This window comes from Phacochoerus africanus, chromosome 3 (genome assembly GCF_016906955.1).
Source record: "Phacochoerus africanus isolate WHEZ1 chromosome 3, ROS_Pafr_v1, whole genome shotgun sequence".
In the NCBI taxonomy this organism is placed as follows: Eukaryota; Metazoa; Chordata; class Mammalia; order Artiodactyla; family Suidae; genus Phacochoerus; species Phacochoerus africanus.
In genome coordinates, this window is record NC_062546.1 from 176,723,995 (window position 1) to 176,741,034 (window position 17,040).

Genomic DNA, 17,040 nt, shown 5'->3' on the forward strand with positions numbered 1-17,040 from the left:
CCCTGTGTAACAGATTGAGAAATTAAGGCCCATTTGTCACTGTGGTCGTAAGAGCTCAACCCAAAGAATTTCATGCAAGCATCGAAATGTAACAGGATGGAGAATCAGTGCATTGCTATTTCCTAACCAGGAAATCTGCTGTTTATATGCTCATTAGGCAGGATGAATACAGCAGTCCTCCCACACAGAGGCAGAAGCAGATATGAGTAATAATACCAGCCTGGCCCACACAGAGATACCATGTTCCCCTAAGCTGGATGGTAAAAGCGCTGACTCCCTCCCACTTGGCTAGATGGCTTGTATTCAAAATGTAATGAGTGATGAGAGGGTGTCTGGGGCAGTGTAGTTTTAGAAGCAGCTGGACTATGGCTAAAAATGCAATGCTAAAGACACCTAGGATAAAGGGTTCCCACCAATCCATTTTCAAACACAAGAACCAAGGGGAGTTCGAAGAAGGGGCAGTACATGTGGCTCTCAGATGTTCTTCACCTTGGTTAAGGTCATAGCTGACTGGAAATTTTCTGAGAGTTACCTAATGTAAAGGCTTCACCACAAGAGGGTCTGACCCTCGTCAGAGGATGATTCTGGACTATCAGGCTATGAGAGGTTATGCTCTGTCACTGTGCTTTGTCATAGAGACAGCGTAAGCATGCTGTGGAGCACCGGCAAGCCACAAACAGCAGATGAGGAAATGGAGAGTTCAGGGGCCTTTCAGAGGAGAAAGGCAGCTACAAACACAGATGGAATCCCATCTTCACAGGCCTGGAGGGAACACTAAATGGCTACCTCTAAGGTTCAATAAGTGAGAAGTGCTTTGCCAAGGAACACATAAGGAATATACCATTTACTGGTTTTTGTTTGGTTGGTTTTTGCTTATTTGGCCATGCCCGTGGCATGCGGAAGTTTGTAGGCCAGGTATTAAGCCCACGCCACAGCAACAATTCGAGCTGTTGCAACGCCAGATCCTTAACCTGCTGCATGACAAGAGAACTCTGGAACATATCATTTATAAATAAAATTTTAGGGAGTCCACATTATGGCTCAGTGGTTAATGAACCCGACTAGTATCCATGAGGGCGCGGGTTTGATCCCCGGCCTCATTCAGTGGGTTAAAGATCTGGCAGTGGTGTAGGCCAGCAGCTATAGCTCTGATTCAACCCCAGCCTGGGAACTTCCATATACCACAGGAGCGGCCGTAAAGAGACAAAAAAAAAGTTATAGTGTTTTTCTCAGTTCTAAAAGTAATAAATACTCAAAGACACTCTGGAAAATACTGACAGACATGGAAAAGAAAATACACGTCAGTCATGATCTCAGGACTCAGAAAAGAAATACATTGGTGTGTTTTATCTGATATTTAATTGGAATCAGATTACACATACAGTTTGAGCATACTGTCTGTTCAAATATATGCTCAAGAAGCAACCAGCAGTAAATACTAACCCTGAGAAGGAAAAAGAAATGTCCCAGAGTCTGCTGTGCCCCTGCTACCTTACAGCCTGGCACAAAGCCCACTTGAATGAACCTCTCTTTCCCCAGGTTCAGGGACCTCCTCAAGAGCCACTGACGCCCTTCAAGGCACTGCCGTCTGTGAGGCTGTCCCGCAGCCCCTCCTCAAACCTTCCCTCCCGGTTTCACAGGCTGCGCGCTTTCTGTTTTCCTCTCACTTCTACCCTCTCCCTCTCAGTTGCATCTTCCGCCTTTCCTCACTGGTCTCCTCATCAAACAGGAGCATCGCTTCAACTCTCTTCTCTGACTACAGCCGCGTGTCCTCCTCAGGTCAATTTAGCCACACTGTGGCCTCAACAATTACCTCCAAGTTCAAACCTCCCAAATTCCCACCTTCAGCCCCAATCTCAGGCCTGACTCTGGTCCTGTGCTCCCAGCTATTTGTAGAACATTTCTATCTGGCCTATCTTATGGAGAAACGAAGCTTAGCTTGTTTAAAGTCACACAAATCACTTATTCGTTCAATAATTATTGGATGAGGCGTTCCCATTGTGGCTCAGCGGAAACAAACCCAATTAGTATCCATGAGGACACAGGTCAGATCCCTGGCCTCGCTCAGTGGGTTAACGATCTGGCATTGCCTCGAGCTTTGGAGTAGGTCACAAGATGCGGCTCAGATCTGGTGTAGGCCGGCAGCTGTAGCTCCGATTCGACCCCTAGCCTGGGAACTTCCATATGCCACACCTTTGGCCCTAAAAATCAACAAATAAAATTATTTGCAGAGTGCTGACTATGGGTTGGCTGCTAGCTGAGGTACTGGGGAGGGAGGAGCAAATAAAGTCCTTCAATGAAGCTCCCATTGATGACGAGGTCCAACTCTCACCTGCCACTCCAGGCCTTTCACAGTCTTAGACTAGCTTACCTGTCCAACTCCCCCCTTCCTTTCCATAATACATTCTTTCCCTCCAAACTGGAATGCTGCTGCTCAGATTTTAGGCTGGCTTGATGCCAAAACTTTGCTTACAGTTATCTCTAAGCTACCGTCTCCTCATCTCTACCTACTGAAATTCTACCCATTCTTCAGGCTCAACTGCCACCTCTTCCACAAGCTTTCTTTGATTCCTGATCCTTAAACAATCTGCTCTTTCTTTAAACGTCCACAGAATGCCTTCGGTCCCACCCCCACAACGGATACTGCGTGCTGTCTGTCCTTTCTGAAGTGAGGATGATGATGATAATTACAATCTATCACAAGCCTATTTTGTGCCCAGTACATTGCTTGGTACTTTATCTCTCCAAGCCTCAACTGTGAAGTGGTACCGTGATTCTCATTTTCACAGATGAGGAAACTAAAGTGCAAAGATAATGAGTAACTTTCCTGAGGTCACACACCTACCCTACTGGACTTCCAGCAATTTGAGAACAGGGATTCTACCTTATTTCATTTTTACAACCCTCCTGGGCTTAAACTATGGCTAGTGCCAATGGTGCTCAGCAAATACAGGCTGAATGAACAACTGCAAAAAGAGTACATTGTTTTCAAAGTATTTATGTCTGTGCATATAAACATCATTCTGGTTTTCGGACAAAAGTATATGTGAATTCACTATAAGTTCATTTAGGTAAAATCTGACATACTTTCCGAAATGTTATGTTGACTTTAGCTTTTAAATTTTTTTCATGGTTAGAAAAAAGCTTCCAAGTTACTGAAACCAGACTTAAAAATAACATGGCAGGAGTTCCTGCTGTGGTGCAGCAGGTTAAGGATCTGGCATTATCTTTGTGGCAGCTCAGTTCAATCCCTGGCCCTGTGCAGTAGGTTAAGGATATGGTATTGCCACAGCTGTGGCGTAGTGGCCTAGATAGCAGCTGCAGCTTGGATTCGATCCCGGCCTGAGGAACCTCCATAGGCCGTGGGTGTGGCCATTAAAAAAAAAAAAAATGGCAAAGGTCAGGTAGCAAATACCTCAGTCAGACCGTTTATAGAAACAAATGCACCTATTTGGGAATTATTTTGCAAACCACTCTGAATCTGTAGCTTGGATACTCTAATTTTCCAATGACTTAGAGCTCAAGTTCTTTCTAATACCAGAAAGGACACATTCCCTTTGAAATACTCCCAGGTAATCATCTTAAAGCATTTTTCAATGCATGACTCTCCACTTATTGTTTGCTGCTTGCAAAAATCGCTGAGGCATTTGATGCCCCAAGATGTTTTCCCAGAAACCAAACTAAACATAAGTATGCACTTTAAATCTCTGACTGCTGTGCTCCTGAAAACAATAATGTTACTATGCTCCCATGTCAACCACTAGATTGGAAAGCCAAGGCTTCTAATTGGGAAGCCCATTTTCTTAAAACCATCCAAGTTCCAAAACGTCCTGCTTTTAGAAACAAAGCAGACAGACATAAACTTCAGTTACTTAGGTGTCAACAATGCAGACTCAATGTTTTCCATTTCCCCTTACCTCCATGGCACAAAATAGTGATTAAAAAAAACAAACAAAAGAACAACTCAAGTTATCTTCATTCCAGACTGATGTAAAGAAGATGAAAAGTTCCATCATAAAAAAACTGTGTGTGCCATAGTCAGCCTCCAATTGCAACAGGGAATAACTGACTAGTACATGGAGATGCCATCCAAGCTAACCCAGCTGGCCTAGGCTGAATATGTGACAGACCTCAACAATGAAGGTAGTGGCTACTACCCTCAAGGAGGAACCCTGAGACCCAGACAGGCAAGACACCCACATAAGCTAGGGAAGTAACCTGAGATTTAAAGATGTTAGCAGCTCATATAACCACTGGACTCTACTGAAATAATCAACTTCAAAGGATGGTTTAGGGTATATGTTCATAAAACGCTTGATAAGCTTCTTGATTAAAAAAAAAAAGTGTAGTAATTTCAACGACAGAGGTATAGTAACGTAGCAAGATTATTTTAAAGATAATGAAAAGACCAGGATGACTCATCTCTTGTCAGCTGAAGGCCCCTGGAGAAGAAAAAGTTCCTGGAATCCCTAATGATTGAGTCCAAGTTCAATTACCCTTTAAATCACCTTACATCACTCAGGGCCTTGATGCTAAAAGGACCATAAATAAGGAGTGAGTACGCTGAATTCAATCCATGAGCCACCTAGTTTTAAGTTTGGTGGGACAGAGGTGACGCGATGGGAAGAACACACTTTGGACACGAGGAAAGTGTTCCTGTCCCAGCACTGCCTTCTAAGCTGAATGACCTCCAGCAAGTCAGGCTGACTCAGGACTTCTTGCCCCTTTTATCTGCAAAATGGAAATCCTGCCAATGCTTGTCTCCATCAATGCTCTCTCCATTAGGGAATAGTAATGCACAAATGAAGATAATATTTTTCATTTTTGTAAAATCTAAACCATTACTATCCGTATCAGAAGCTAGCTGATTCCTAACCACACAACCATTTATACTCAGCAAGTATTTACAGAGGAGGGACCCAAACACCACATTAGATGATATTATGGACACAAAACACAGCTTCTGCCCTCAAGGAACTTAATAGCTAGTGGGGAAACAACGTAAAACCAAGTATAAAACGTGCTTTGGGAGTTCTTGCTGTGGCTCAGCAGGTTAAGAACCCAACTAGTACCCATGAGGATGCAGGTTCATTCCATGGCCTTGCTCAGTGGGTTAGGGATCCAGTGTGCTGTGAGCTTTGGTGTAGGTCGCAGACGTGGCTCAGATCTGGCATTGCTATGGCTGTGGTGGAGGCCAGCAGCTGCAGCTCTGATTCTACCCCAGCCCAGGAATTTCCATATGCCACAGGTGCAGCCCTAAAAAGAGAAAAAAAAAAAAGTGTCTTAACAGCAGTGTATAACAGGTGTTATATATCTGGAACATAAAGAATCATTATTAACCAAGGGACAATAAAAAGCCTTAAATGACAGAACATAAATAAATGGCATAATAACATGTATACAAAGATGACTTCGGCTGAAAGAAACCAAAGACAAAGAAAACAAATATACAAACAAATGTATCGTAACTCTAGAAATGATGCTGCTTCTGGCATGAAGCTGGAAGCTTACAGGAACATCTTTAAGGAGAGAGCTCAAAGTGAAATAACACATGGGAGGCACAAGTGCAGAGGGCTTCTTCGTGAGCTGCCCAAGTCTATTCCACCCTTAGAATCATCTCATGCCAAAAGAAGGCCTTTGCTGAGTGGCTGAGATGTCATGAGAAATGAATCCTTGCCACACTTCCTGTTGACTTTAATTCCGTAGGTCACGGCAGCCGATTACCAGAAAGGAGAACACCACTTTAACCCTCAAAACAACCACCAGCTTATGGGTTAGAACATAGTCACAAAACTGGTTCCTCTGGGCAGTTAGAGTGAATGTACATGAGAATTAACTGATCTTTTTCTTTCCCGGCTAAACTTGAACCTGCTGAAAAGTGAGCAGTGGTCTTTGTTAAAAGGCACCCAGAGAATACTAGACCCATGATAAGGTTTAAGCAGAAGGTGACTCACTTCTTTTTTGAATGGACAAACATACCCAGTGGTGATGGGCTGCATCCATGATGGCTCCCTCCCTCTTGGACATAATCTGCAACGACAACCTTGACCGCAGTTGGCTACCAAGCAGCCTCTTACCAATTCTGTCAGGAAATAAGCAAGGCTGCCAAAAGCAGACAAAACATTGTCTTTGACCCTCAAAGATAGGACAAGGCAAGGCAAAATAACAGGACGAGTCTTTGTGGTTTTACTTTGCACAATACGAAGGCCAGAAAACCCTCTGCCCACCATGCGGGACAAGGAAAAGTTTACAAAGTATGAAGAGGAAGAACAGTAAGAACTAGATTTTCATCCCCAAATCTGGGTTTAAATTCCTTTTATTATGGACTACTATTAGTAGTACAAAACGGATTTTTACAAAACAAGTCTGCAATATGTAAACATTCTGAAGGTGAATTCTGTTTTTTGGGTTTTTTTTTTTGTCTTTTTAGGGCCACACCCAAGCCATATGGAGGTTTCCAGGTTAGGGGTCTAATCAGAGCTACAGCCGCCGGCCTATGACACAGCCATGGAAACGCCAGATCCTTAACCCACTGAGCGAGGCCAGGGATCCAACCCACAACCTCATGGTTCCTGGTCGGATTCTTTTCTGCTGCACCACGATGGGAACTCCTGAAGGTGAATTCTGAAGTTCTGATTGGTCCCTATTTCTTTGGCTGTTTTGATCTGATATTAGGATGATAGACATACAGTAGTTGGGACTCAAATAGTTGCCCTGCATCAAAACTAAACTCTTCAAAAATGCCCCAAAGAGGCCTCCTCAGTGTGGGTGGACATATGTTAAATATGCAATAATGTATTTAATGAAACATTTAAAAACAAAATAGATTCTTACAATTCCTATGCCAAGACCAAGATTTAACAGTCATCCCCAAGATTTGTTGAGTACTTAAAGAAGTCGTTATGTAAAGGCCTTTGTCTTCATTATGCTGTTAAATCCTCACAACCCTATTGGAAAGCTGCTGCTGCCACTTTGCAGATAAGGAAATTGAGATTTAAAGAAATGTACTACTTTGTCCAAGGTAATATGGCTAGTAAGGCAGTAAAATCAAGACTCTAAAATGTACTTTCCTCCTGTATGATAATTAATAGCAAACTAATTACCCTGAGATAACATAGCTAGAATTTTTACACACATGGTGCTTTTAATTTTAATGTCCAATATCAGCAACTTCAACATTTATTTTTAAAACTTTGTTAATCCTACAACTCAAAGTTAATTGTTAAATATCTTCTTTATACTCAGGAAAATAGTTTAGACTTAGTTTACAAAAAAAAAAATCACCTCTGTAATATTTGTGTCACTGTAAATTCTCTAAGGGAATGGTGGATGAGAGGTGCCTGAACAAACAAAATAAAAGGCTGTTCTCTAAATAGCTAACCTCAATTCTCTCAGTGACCTTGGACATACTGCTTGGAATGTCAGCAAAGGTATAATAACTGTGACTCCATTTAGGCCAAACAAGTGCTTTTGCAAATATTTATATAGTCCTAATTGCCCAAACCTTTTACCAATGTTTCCAAAGACATCGTTTTTCATTTAGCCAATAAATAGAAACAGTTGTAAAAATGTTTGCTTTTAAAAAAAAAAAAAACTGCAAATAAGTGTTTCTGTCAAAAGAATTAATAGAAATGTTTTTAAATTAGATTTGACTGTAGATAATTCAAACATGCTCTAACTATTAAGGCATGTCCAAATAAACTGCCTCCTACCAAAACCAACTTCACTTTTTTTTTGGTGGGGTGGGATAGGGGGACAAATATCAGTGTATATAGGATTCAAACAAAATAACAAGGCTGACCCACCACCTGCATTCTTGTTTCTTAAATGTACTAAAAGATGTTATGTCCAGGTTTCATATGACCACACCACAGTGAGAACAGACACAGCATATCCTACCTTTCAGTGAAGGGCAATTACTGTTGGACCACAAGATCTGGAATCAAAAGACCTGAGTTTGAATCATTCAAGCATCCCTACCAGATGTGGGATTCTGGGCAAGTCATTTGAACCTGAATTTTAGGTATTTCAATGTAGGTCAAATAAGGATTCCCCACCCTACTTTCTCTAAAGGCTGTAAATCAAATGACATAAGGTGGTGCTTTGTGAACGCAAAGGCAGGGCACAGGATGCTGGCAGGGGTTGTCTGTATGCTACCAGGGAAAGGGTACCACATTCTGTCTGATCTTCTCCCACTACAAACCAACAAACCAGCGGAGAAAGCGGTGACAGCAATGAGTTTAGGAAGCTCTGAGATAAGGTTTTAATTTACTCCGGGGTTCTTCCTACACTGCTCAAATCAGCATGAGCTGCTGTGAATCAGGTTTCCTGGGTCTTGGGAGTGGAGGGATTCTGCAGAGCAAAGACGCAAGGGGATTCAAAAGGAGTATCTCTTCTCAAAGAAGAAAAAATAAGTAACACCCTCCCTTGTCCCCCAAGCTCCTCTACAGACACTCTTCCCATCCTCTTCCAAGTTTCTTAAAGAAATTTGTTCTTTGGGTTTTTTGTTTTTTGGTTTTTTTACTTTCTAACTCTTGCTTCTCACCACACATTCATTCTTCCCCCAGAAGCACTGGGATTCTGCCCCAGGTGAACCTGCACAGGCAGAGGTCACCAACAATTTCCCCTGTCATTAAACCCAGGAGACTTTTCACTCCACATCCGACTGACCTCGCAGCAGCATGTGACCCGCTGAGCACCCACCCTTTGCGTTGTTCTCATGAACGCAATGACGCAGTATCTCCCAGTATTTCTCCTTTATCTTTGGATGCTCCTTTCAGCCCCTTCTCCGAGCTCCCCTTCCCATGCCTACATCATAAATGTGGGTAGTCTTCTGTTTTTCCCACAACCCTTGTATTTAGTTCCTCCTCTGCCTGGGTAATCTTCTTGTGACTGTGGCTTCAGCAGCAGTCCACGAGGCAGATGAGAAACAGGCCATTCTCCTGAGCTCTAGACCCACGCGTGCAACTGCCTTTCCAATGTCCTCTAGCTCCTCCGTGTTCAGAACCAAACTCCTTATCTGACCCCTCAACCTGCTCCTCCTCCTGGCAGTCTCCATATCGTGAAGGATATCGTCAACCTTGACCCTGCTGGCTCCTTCCCCGACAAGTCACTCCAAATCAGCAAGTCATGTGCATGCCAAATGTATGCACCTCTCTTCTTTATGGCCTTCGTTCAGACACCACCATCCAGTGCCCCCTCTTCAGTCTTTCCCTCCACTAATCACTGAGGCGAGAGAGGGCTTTCTAAAATTAAAACCCTCTTATGGTCTGAATAAACCCCACACTCCTTAACATGGCTTATAAGAGCTTAGGTCCACTTCCTCTCCCAGGCTGAGCTCTTAAATATCCATCACCTCCACACCCTACTCCCCAACACACAGGCTCACCACTTGGCTAATTCTAATTCAGCCTTCAGGTGTTGGCTGAGGTTTCACATCTTCCCTGGCCACCCACGTCCATTTTGGACATCCTTATGTGTTTCCACGGCACACTGACTTCCTCAATTATAATGCCTTTCACTCTGTAAAAAATAGCCCATTTTCTTGTCTGTCTCCCCCACTAGACTGTACCCTTCATGAAGGCAAGGATTGTGCCCGTTTTCTTCAAGACTGTATTCCAAGAGAGAGATGTGCCACAGCACAAAACAGGTGCTCAATTTCTACTTGCTTAATCAACAAACCAATGATTCTCTGATGGTAGAAGAAAAGTTGTTCTAGGAAGTTCATGGGAGATCATTTAGCTAATTTCCTGGAGCATAAGAACTGCTGGCTATATTTCTGGTGTTTTCTAACTTATACGTTCCTTGTTCTGTGAAAAATCTATGTTTATAACTACACATCTATAGACCACAAGGTGAATTTGATATTTACCAATTTCCCAGTAAGATGAATGTCCACAAATAGACTGGATAATGCAGAACAGGGCAGCTTTACTTTGTACTGAACTATAAAGTGGTTACACTAATGACAATAACTGACAAATAAATCTCTAACATATTCATAAAGGTGGCATATAATCAGGGGATCCAATTTAAAACATATAACTCAAATTGACAGTTAATGAGTGTATGAAAAACAAACAAAATGTTAATGAAAATAGCATGCCTGACATCTCGATGCAATGGCCTCTATGTTTTGACTTTGGTTTTTGCTAATAACTCACGTTGCCATTACCAGTAATTACATTCATGGGCCAAATAAACTTCTTACCTTGTTGTCAGTATGAAGGTGAATTATGTGTGCTTTTTATTGTCTGTCTGGTATTACCTACAGTAGCCAATGAAATAGAGCAAACACAGAGTTTATGGCTGGTAGTCTTTTTTATCATGGTCTCACTCAGTACTCTGTTCTCTGAGTTATGTAGCTTAGCTTACACCAGAAACTCCAAGCTAGATTACAGCTCAGCTACTTATGAACCAAATACAAAATCCACTCTAAAAGAAAAAGGAAAAAGAAAAAAAGCAATTCTTTGCTATATATCCCTCCACAAGGTTTTTTTTTTTTTTTTGAAAGAGTTAACATTTCCCAAGAAGAAAATGAGCATTTTGCAAGCAGCCAGTGGGGCAACAGACACTTTCCTTACCTTGCTATAGGTGTGAGAAAAGAGAGTAAAGTGAAAGTAGAAAAAGGAGCTGGTGGGAAAAAAAGGAGTAGCAGTGGTCTGGGGCTCCTGCAAACTGTCTAGAGATGGAGAATCCTAAAAATTCTGCCCCTGGAGTTCCTGTTATGGCTCAGCAGTGACAAACCCAACTAGTATCCATGAGGATATGGGTTCAATCTCTGGCATCGCAGTGGGTTAAGGATCTGGTGTTGCCATGAGCTATGGTGTAGGTCGCAGATGCAGCTGGGATCCTGCATTGCTGTGGCTGTGGTGTAGGCCAGCAGCTGTGGCTCCAATTTGACACACAGCCTGGGAACCTCCATACGCCAAAGGTGCTGCCCTAAAAAAAAAAAAAAAAGAGAAAGAAAGAAAAAAAAAGGAAAATCGCCCAAATGGTCTAACCTTTTCTGGTTTCTATTAAATCAGGTCTCCTGAAACCCGTAACTAAAGTAGTATCCATCTCCATACCTGCTTCTTAAACATGTAAATGTATGACTTGACTTCAAGTATTGTGGGAAGGCTGTACATATGGTTAAACTAGAATAAAGTACACCAAGTATCTGATAAATAATCGATAAATTTTCAATAAAGATTAGTTTTAGATGTTTTTTTTTTTAATGCAGATGTTACCAGCCTACATCCAGTTTGGTTTTCCTAGTCAAAACATCCAGGTGACTTTTCCCTTTTTTTTTTTTTTTTTTGCTAATGGTTATATATTCATCATAGTTGTTTTCCACTTTGTGTAATTAAATTTAGTCTATAGCCCACAGCCTAAAACCCATCAATCCATGAGAAAACAAAGATTTCTAATGAAAACACAAGCATGAGACCCCTTTTCCTCTCATTTCAGTGTGATATTCAGCAATCCTTCCACCAGGAAGGATTATCCTTATTGAGAAATAAGTTATCCAACTTTATTTTCAATCTTTCCAATCATAGTTAACATTTCCTATCTCACAATCTTCCTTTACAAAATCATTTTTCTGCCACATGTTTATTTTATGGATTTTAATTTTCTCCATTATTCAACTGAACAATGTCTTAAATTCATTGTCTTCCCCACAGTGCAGAGTCTTAACAGCTTTTAAAATAATATGTATTGATTATTATGGTTATAAACAACTACTATATATTCATTGTTCAACATTTCAAAAATACATAAAAGTATAAAAGGGAAAATAATGCCTATTCATCCTCGAAAGGGAAAAAAGCACTGCCCCATTTTGGCCCTTTCAGCCCCTTTCCTTATGCAGGTAGATCTGTTTTTGTAAACATAGTTGAATTTACTGTAAATAATGTTCCATCCTATTTTCCCCCCACCTAGCAAAACTTGATAAATACCTTTCCCCACTGTTAAAATTCTTCATAAATATCCTTCTAAGTCTGTATAACATCGTATCTTTTGATAACATCATAATTTATTTAAACTGTTCCCCTCTCATTGGGCAGTTAGACTACTGCCAATATCTGACTTTTAACCAGACCCATATGAAGCACTTATGAACATTAACTTTTAAAATATTTCTCCTAAGTTCCTTTGGACAGATTGCTAGAAGTGGAACTACTGCTTGAAGGGAGGACACATTAGTGAGGCTTTTCATACATTCAGCCAACAAGCTTCTCAGAAAGGTTATAACATCTGCACATCTCTCACAGTGTCTGAGACTGTCTGCTCCATGGCACACTAGCAGATATGGAGAATCAGAATCTTTAAAAAACCTATGTAGGGAGTTCCCATTGTGGCTCAGCAGGTTATGAACCTGATTAGTATCTATGAGGATGCAGGTTCAATCCCTGGCCTTGCTCAGTAGGTTTAAGAGTCCAGCATTGCCGTGAGCTGTAGTGTAGGTTACTGTCGGGGCTCAGATCTGGTTGCTGAGGCTGTGGTGTAAACTGGCTGCTGTAGCTCCAATTCGACCCCTAGTGTGGGACCCTCCATATGCCACGGAGGCAAAAACAAACAAAAAAACCTATGTAAAATTTTAGAGCTAGAAAAATGGTCCCTTAATGTTGTTTCAATTTTCACTTCTTTGATTAATGGAAAGAGAATACATTTTCAGTCTATTAGCTATTAAGTTTTCTCTTCTATGGATAGTCTATTCCTGTCTTGCTAGTTTTCTATTGCTGTATAACAAATTTCCACAAACTTAGTAGCTTAAAACAACAACCTTTTTTTTGGTCCTGCTCATGGCATGTAGAAGTTTCTGGGCCTGAGATCGAATCTGAGCTACAACAGTGACAATGCCAAATCCTTAATCACAAGGCCACCAGGGAACTCCAAAACAACACCTATTCTTATTTCACAATTCTGAAGGTTGGAGTCTGGGTGGGGTTGGCTGGGTTCTCTGCTCAGGCTCTCTTTCACAAGGCTGAAATCAGGCACTGGCCAGACTAGGGTCTTAACTAAAGTCTCTGGTAAGAAATCCAGTTCTGAGCTCATTCAGTTTGTTGGCCTGAGGTCTGAGACTCCATTTTCCATGCTGGGTCTCCCTCAGCAATTCTAAGCCTCTGGCACTTCTCCAGGCTGCACCCACTCTCTCTCAGTTGTCCACTCCAACTTCAAAACAGCAAGGGCATGTTCAGTTCTTCTCAGACTTTGGATGTCTCTGATTCTCCCCAGCCAGAGAAAACTCTCCACTTTTTTTTTTTGGTTTTTTAGGGTCGCACCCCCGACATATGGAGGTTCCCAGGGTAGGGGGTCCAATAGGAGCTACAGCTGCCAGCCTAGGCCATAGCCACGGCAACTCTGGATCCAAGCCTAATCTGCAACCTATACCAAAGTTCACGGCAATGCTGGATCCTTAACCCACTGAGGGAGGCCAGGGATCAAACCCGCAACCTCATGGATCCTAGTTGGATTCGTTTCCAACGCACCATGACGAGAACTCCACTTTCCACTTTTATGGGCACCTTTGATTAGATCTGGCCCACCAGCTAATTCCTCCATTTCAAATCCAACTGTGCCACATAACATAACATGATCAAGGGAGTGATATTTCATCATATTTACAGGTTCCAGGGATTGGGGCATGCAATCTTGGTGGAGTGGCATTTTCAGAACTGTGAGCTGTGCCTGTTATAGGGTCTTAGGTGTTATTTCTTATTTGTTTGTGCTCTTTATGACATTTAATTGTATGATCAAATAAGTGAATCTTCTTGATGACTGCCAGAAGTTGCATTTTTCACAACCGTAAAGGCAAATATAAAGGGGCTGCTGTATTTAATACAGATTCTGAATACAGGAGTTCCCGTCATGGTGCAGTAGAAACGAATCTGATAGGAACCATGAGGTTGCGGGTTCGATCCCTGGCCTCACTCAGTGGATTAAAGATCCAGCATCGCTGTGAGCTGTGGTGTAGGTCTCAGACATGGCTCGGATCAGGCGTTGCTCTGGCTGTGACGTAGGCCAGCAGCTACAGCTCCCATTAGACCCCAAGCCTGGGAACCTCCATCTGCCATGGGTTTGGCCCTAAAAAAGACAAAAGCAAAAAAAAAAAAAAAAAAAAAGATTCTGAATACAGTCTGCCCTCTGTACCCTTGGATTCCACAACCACAAACTCAACCAAACTCTGATTGAAAATATTTGGAGAAAAAAATTCCAGAAAGCTGCTACAAGCAAAATCTGAATTTGCTGGGTACCAGGCAACTATTAACATATCATTTACACTAAATTTACAACTATTTACATAGAATTTACACTGTATTAGGTATTAAAAGTAATCTAGAGAGTATTTAAATTATGCCAGAGAATGTGCATAGTTTATCTGCAAGCACTATATTAGGGACTTGAGCAGTCCTGCATTTCAGTATCCGAAAGGATCTTGGACCCAATCCCCCTTGTATAATGAGGGATGACTGTATATAACTTTGTTAACACTGGTATTTTTTTTTTTAGTTGTGGGAAAATACACATTATGTCAAATGTACTATCAATCTTTTTCGGTGTTTTTGTTTTGTTTTGTTTTGTTTTTTCTAGCCGCACCTGTTCCATATGGAAGTTCCCAGGCCAGGGGTTAAATCAGAGCTGCAGCTGCCGGCCTGCACCACAGCCACACCAGATTTGAGTCATGTCTAAAACCTACGCCACAGCTTGTAACAACACTGGATGCTTAACCCACTGAGCGAGGCCAGGGATAGATGGTACTTAACCCGCCGAGCCACAACAGGAACTCCTCTTAACCATTTCCAAGTGTACTGTTCAGTACTGTTAAGCACATTTACATTGTCATGCAACGAATCTCTAGAACTCTTCATCTTGCAAAAATGAAACTCTATATCTATTTAACAACTCTCCATTTCTCCCCTCCTCCAACTTCAGGCAAACACCACTTTACTTTCAACACAGGTATATTTTTATTTTATGTATTTATTAACAAACACGTATAACATGACATTACATATGTTATCCTAAGAACTTTAAACCCATTAACTCATTCAATCCTCATAACAACTCCATGAGACCAATAATACTATTCCCATTCTACAGATTAAGAAACACAGCATATAAACTGCCCAGGATTACATAATAAGAAGTAGCCAAGCAGGAATTCAAACTCAGAATGGCTTTATGGTTCTTGCTATGAACCATTACACTATGAAAATAATCACTGTAAAGACAAACTCATCAGGCATTAATATGATTTCCTTCATGTGCATGATTATAAAACACTTCTCTATGTGCAATTTAACTTAATATTCTACTGCCACAGGTGTGGCCCTAAAAAGCAAAACTAATAATAACTTAATATTCTACTAACTAAAACTTTATGTTACCAAGGTGATATGTCTACTGACCTTTTAACCCAGTTGTGGTTAAGGCATGTTTCTGAAGTTAATGAAACAAAAATTGCCTTTATCTTAAGGTGTGCCGATTATAATTTATATATAGTATTTTATAATGAAGTATCATATGAATGAATGCAAATTGCAATTCACTATGACTATTAAACTTAAAATATTAAAGAAAAAAAACCCCAGACATGTCTCCTTTCCAAGGAGGATAAAAACTTCCAAATAAGTTTACAACAGTATAGCTCAGTCTCAGTTTAACCTAGTAAATTCAAATCTGTCCTGCTTTCAAGCTATGCATCTAGGCCAGTCTCAATTTGTCATTCATTTATATATCTCATTAATAACTTTGAGAAGCAGGTCTGAAATTTCCTTATCTTTAAGCTTAGTAATCCTTTCATAGAAGGCCAAATCATGCTCGTCATCAGCCACAAAGTCATTTACTGTATACTAAAAATGAACGAGGTCAACAGAAGGAAAAAATCATTCCTGGGAGTGCCAGCTTAATGTAAAAGCTCTGCTTAGGCTTGGTTTCTAGGACCCAGGAGCGCCGGGGGGGCGGGGAGAGCACTAAAAACGCACAGAACAGGATCATCTATTTCAACTGATTTCTACTTATAAACCTGTTTCATTTAAAAAACAAAAACCAGACAACGCCTCATACCATCTCCCCTTACCTGATATGCATTGCACTGTTGTGCAGTTTCCAGCAGTTTCCAGGATGAAATAAAAACCAAAGCATGGAAGAAACAGCAAAATCACCGCTACCCCGGGGAGCGTCTCGGATATTTACAATGCTGTCATCCCCACACCCTTCCCCCAATGGCCAGCCAGACGGCACAGAAGCAGGCAGATGCTCACCCAGCCGCCGGCCGCTTCTCTCTCTTCACCTGCGTGGCCCGCAGCCTACTCCTGGCTGGGGCTTGGCTTCGGCAGCCCGCCCGCCTTCCTCACGGTGACAAGCCGGCTTGGCCACCGACCATCCCGGCCCGGCTCTCTGTTTACAAGCGCTTCTGGCGGTCCCACATTTAAATGCTTCCTTCCTGCAGCCCGGGAAGCGAGATCCGGACACACAAGGTTCCAGTCGGCGAGGACTAGATTTTCCTGCCCAGGGACCTAGCACCCGCAAGGGCCTGACCGCACCCTCCTGGGCTCCTTATCTCTTTGTCTTCCTACACACAGTTTTCATCACACAATTTTTGAAAACAATGGCTAGTGCCCCAGAGTCACCTCTCTGCTCCTCCCAGTGCCCAAATAGATGTTTGCAACTGCAAAATTTCATTTGGAACAGACTGGAGATCAGTCTTGTTTTCAGCATCTCCCTTGTCTGAGAGAATTACTCAGATAAGTTCTTTCTGAAAATAGGACTTTTAGGACCTAGAGATTGCTTCACATTTCAGGTTTGGAGCTGTGATAAAAGTCAATTTTCACTCCCCTTTCATGGTGTAGCCAGCAGATTGCAAGCAGAGTGTTTTGAGTGCAGGTCTTCAACCCTCATTCAGATTCCCAGAAAAACAAAGAGTGTGTATGATCTGAGTGGTCCTTAATGAGACACCCCAACTCACCCCACAGTGACTTTTACAGGCATTGCAACAGGATATGGCAGTCAGGCTGGAAGACCTTCCTTGAAGTTCCCCACTTTATTCTCTCT

General features: G+C 41.8%; 1 protein-coding gene across 2 annotated transcripts in view; it reads right to left on the minus strand.

Moving 5' to 3' along the window:
* Positions 1–16,552, minus strand: part of PLEKHM3 (pleckstrin homology domain containing M3) — a 191,312-nt gene extending 174,760 nt beyond the window's left edge. Inside the window, exon 1 of one of the 2 annotated variants that reach the window (XM_047773365.1) lies at positions 16,251–16,552. The gene's annotated coding sequence lies outside the window, so the exon portion shown is untranslated. Of the gene's footprint in view, positions 1–16,066 lie in introns of both variants that reach the window. The other variant, XM_047773366.1, reaches the window with a different exon arrangement.
* Positions 16,553–17,040: the final 488 nt, after the last annotated feature.